Source organism: Mytilus edulis, chromosome 2 (genome assembly GCF_963676685.1).
Source record: "Mytilus edulis chromosome 2, xbMytEdul2.2, whole genome shotgun sequence".
Lineage (NCBI taxonomy): Eukaryota > Metazoa > Mollusca > Bivalvia > Mytilida > Mytilidae > Mytilus > Mytilus edulis.
The window spans coordinates 35,429,063-35,433,744 of record NC_092345.1 but is presented as its reverse complement, the minus strand read 5'-3'; the positions used below and the strand labels follow the sequence as shown (position 1 = coordinate 35,433,744).

The following is a 4,682-nucleotide window of genomic DNA, read 5'->3' as shown; positions in this document are numbered from 1 at the left end:
ATGGGGGATGCTTGCCTCAGTCATGTTTCTGTGATTCCCTATATAATCAACAAAATTTTTCACACAAAAAGGGGGGCAGGGATTTCTCCTTAATAAGAAATCTCTATTTTCAGCATAAGGCAGCAACCATTTGATTTTCTGGGGGGGGGGGGGGGCTATGTTTTTTTTTGGAAAAAAAAGTTTGTTTCCAGTTTTTGGAGAAAAAAAAATTGTTTGTTTCACCCTCAGCTGTCACTATATGTAATGCTAAAATTGAAAGAAAAAAATTGTTTTCGACTTGTCGCGAAAAAAATAGATTGTTTTTCGCTGCAGGCGAAAAAAAAGTTTGCACAGAAAAAAAAACCATAGCCCCCCCCAGAAAATCAAATGGTTGCTGCCTAAGCTCATATAAATTTGCCTTTTGAAGAACTGAAATAAATATGAGACGGCTAATGATTTTTCAGATGCTTTACATTAAAATACATCCATGTGACATTCACAATTATATATAGATCCAAATTTAAAAAGCTATTTTTTTCAATATTTAAATAATGTAGGATCAAATCTTGATACATGTATGTAGTTGAAACTGTTAGCTTTAAACATGTTAAACATTAAAAAATGAACACCCAAAGTTTAAACCACGTTTAAACATAAGAATGACCATGTAGTCTTTATTAATAATGTATGCTATTGCTATGAAACTAGGTCATTGTAGGTTAACTGTCATCTATTCCCTTAAATCTTTGTTCCCAGTCACCCCAAGTTTGATTTAAATTAGTCAAGTATATATCTACTCTATTAGGTCTCTAGTTTGGATAGTTAATAACTTGCAAATTAAAATCATACTCCTCCCAAATTTATTTCTTTAATATTATGGATGAAATACATGTAGCAAGTAAGGGATGAAATTAAATTGGATGAAATGTGGCATTTTTTTTTTGATAAAGTAGTATGTCTGATGTTGTCAAACTTAATTATAGACCCTTAAGGGGCGGATCCAGTCATTTTAAAAAGGGGTGGGGGTGGGATTCTAACCCAGGACAAAAGGGGAAAAAGGGGGGGGTCCAATTACATGTCCCTATTCAAATGCATTGATAATCCGAAAAAAAGGGGGGTTCCAATCCCTTGAACCCTCTCTGGATCTGTGCCTGCCCTTTAAAAATAAAATTATCCTTATTTTGAGTTAAAGCTTATAGATTTTTCTATAATGCTTCTCAGGGGCGGATCCAGCCATTTTAAAAGGGGGGTCCCAACCAAGAGCAAAGAGGGGTTCCAACTATATCTCCCATTCAAATGCATTGCTCGGTAAAAGAAAAGGATTCCAACCCTCGAATCTATGGTCAGGTTGTTTGTCTCTTTGACACATTCCCTTTTTCCATTCTCAATTTTATCATGTAGTCGTCGTCGTCCCAGGACATTTAGTTTTCGCTTAATTACTTTAGTACAAGTAATAGAAATCTATGAAATTCAAACACAAGGTTTGTGACCAGAGTTTTTGTTCAGAGTTTAGGAATTACATGAATTAGGGGCCAACAGGGGCCAATAGTAAACTTTGTTTGATTTTATAGAAAATTGAATTATTGGAGTTCTTTGATATGCCAAATCTAACTGTGTATTTAGATTCCTAGTTTTTTGGTCCTGTTTAAATTGGTCTACCTTAAGGTCCAAAGGGTCCAAAATTAAACTTATTTTGATTTTAACAATATTTAAATTCTTGGTGTTCAGATTAATATGCTGAATCTGAATATTTACATAGATTTTTTTATTATGGGCCCAAATTTCAAGTTGGTCCAAATCGGGGTCCAAAATTTTACTTTGTTTGATTTCAACAAAAATTGATTATATGAGGCTCTTTGATATGCTGAATCTAACCATTCATTAAGATTTTTGATATTTTGGCCCGTTATCAAATTGGTCCACATTGAGTTCTAAAAGGTCCAAAATTTAACTTTATTTGATTTCACCAAAAAATGAATTATTGGGGTTCTTTGATCATGTTGATATGCTGCATCTAACCATGTATTGAGATTTTGAATATTGGACCATTTTAGAGGTTAATTGTCAATTTAAAATTTTTAAGTACTTGGACCGCATTCATTCTGTGTCAGAAACCTATGCTGCATCAACTATTGAATCACAATCCAAATTTTAAATTCAGAGTTTATCGAGCTTGAATGTTGTGTCCATACTTGCCCCAACTGTTCTGGGTTCAACCTGTACGTTTGTATCAAGCTGAGCCATGCATAGCATTTTTATTGGTTATTTATATATTAATTTGAAATTTTGCAGTGAGACACATACAGATTATACTGTTAACAATATTTCAGAGTTTAACGTAGTCAAGCGAAACAAATTTTAGAAGAATAGTTGAATCATGTCTTTGTTGTCAAATGAAAAATTAGTACGAACACAAAGAAAAAGTATGGGAATGTTTGTTTTTTAAACTATTTGCCAGGCTGGAAGTCTTTGAAAGTCATGACTGGCAAAAAGTTTGTGAAGTGAAATAGCACAAATATTCCATTCTTTTTAAATATAACTGAATATAAAGAAAAACACAAACTGATGTTTTATAATAGTTTTTACCCTTTTTATGTTTTATAGGACAAGAAATATAGAAAAATAATGAAAAATATAAACAGTTACAATAGAAATGAGCGCAAAACAAGATAAACAGAATACAACAAGGCCTAAATGGTAAGACCACTTCTATATACTGGAAATTCAGATTTTTCAGGGAATGGACAACTTATTGTGATTACAAAAAAAATCTGCATAAAGTTCTATATAGTTACATAATATATATATATATATGTTTCTGTTTTTGCGATACTCACCCAGTCACATTTAATATTCGCATTACTAAAAAGTTTCGATAATTTCTGAATTACAGTAATAAAAGAAATTGCCTTTGAATGATGACTCATATAAAAATAAGAAAATGTGGTATGGTAAATGAGTGACTTATCCACCAGAGTTCAATGAAGCGGATGCAAGAAATTAAAGGCCAATCATGGGCCTGCCTTCAATAATGAGAAAACACTTCCTCTATAGGTCATCCATTAAAGATCTCAACATATAAAGATTTAAACAATCCAATTTAGTTCAACATGTTCAAAGTCAATAACAATTAATAAAAGAAAATCATGCCTAATATAAAATATTGTTTGTTTCTCCAATCCTGACCGACCCTGCAAAAATGGCCCTACTCATAAAACTTTATTGTCAAAACTAAGCCAAATATTATTTTATTCATTTCTGATTTTCGGGCTTGCCGGATCATCCGATAATATTCAGGCTTTTGAGAAAAAATAAAATTATTTACCTACCTAACTACCCACACCTGGCTTGTCAGAATAGGGATTAGGGAAAAAAACAATATATTAATTTAGGCCTCATGTCTGTGAGCACTCAACCTGACCATAATATAGGACAGTGGTTCAAATATTTACACAACATATGAACATTCTATAACAACTATTGCAAGTGGCTCAACTTTAAATATCACTGCAAGGCACTAAACAACGAATATTAAATCTTGGACACAAAGCACTGAAATAAGAGAACTCACAAGCATGACAAGTAAGAATATCAAATGAAAGTTTCTCAAAATGTTCATTAAAACATGATAAAATAAGCTTATTTATATTGCTGTTTTTTTCTCCATTTATAACATTTTTTTTTTATTTTGTGTATTTATAGGTCAGATATCTTGGTTTTTATGATCATCAACAGGTCCTGCAGGTCTATACTGAAGAGGAAACTTAATTGTTAATACTTTTCTACATAATGTGCTGATTGGATTATTAATGTGAAATGAACTCAACTGTGTGTTTTTCTGGAAAAAGAAATAGAAAAAATCCTACAAAATTGCTATAAACAAAACGGAGTACTATCAAAGGTTACACAATTGTGTAAAATGTAACAACCTACATTCATATTAACTGATGGATTATGGAGAAATTAAGAAAAAAAATAGTATCTTTGTCATGTTTGTTGTCGAAATAAACACCTGCTTTATCCATTCATGTACATGGCTCCATCATATCAAATATACAAAGAAGATGTTTGAAGAACATATGTTGCCAAAATTTATTCAACCAATTGAAGAAAGATGTCTTGTGGATTGAATTATTTATGCACTGAACTGTTATGTAGGGGGTCGAATACACAGCAGCTGAAACAGAAGACAAGTTAATTTGACATGAAAAGTGTTTATTTGATTTAATATGCAAATATGAGCACAATATTAATAACATCACAAATGGTATGATATTCATAGCGTTTTGCTTATTATTGTATTGTCTTAAACATGCTAAACAGTCAGCCTTTTGTTTTTGTATGTTTAATACTCACCATGAAAATTTGTATTACAGTATTAAAGTTTTAATTATCGTTATTATTTCCTTAAGGGAAATTTGATGTTCAGAAATTTCCCTAGAGGAAATTTGAAGATCAATGATTTCCTTAGAGGAAATTTGTTGTCTTGAATTTTCCTCCAAGGAAAAGTGTTTGTCAAAAATTTCCTCACAGTAAAAAGTATTTCCTCCAAGGAAAATTTGAAGCTACAAATTTCCTCACAGGAAAAAGTATTTCCTCCAAGGAAAATTTGAAGCTGCAAATTTCCTCAAAGGAAAAAGAATTTCCTTTAAGGAAAAAGAATTTCCTCTAAGGAAATAGAATTTCCTCAAAGGAAATAATTA

The 4,682-nt window shown here is 31.6% G+C and overlaps 1 long non-coding RNA gene across 1 annotated transcript in view; it reads left to right on the top strand.

The window, feature by feature from the left end:
* The window catches only part of LOC139512061 (uncharacterized), a 12,033-nt gene extending 7,659 nt beyond the window's left edge, over window positions 1-4,374 (top strand). Inside the window, exons 2-3 of the long non-coding RNA XR_011662152.1 lie at window positions 2,584-2,676; window positions 3,682-4,374. This is a non-coding gene — a long non-coding RNA (uncharacterized lncRNA). The remainder of the gene's footprint in view (window positions 1-2,583; window positions 2,677-3,681) is intronic.
* Window positions 4,375-4,682: the final 308 nt, after the last annotated feature.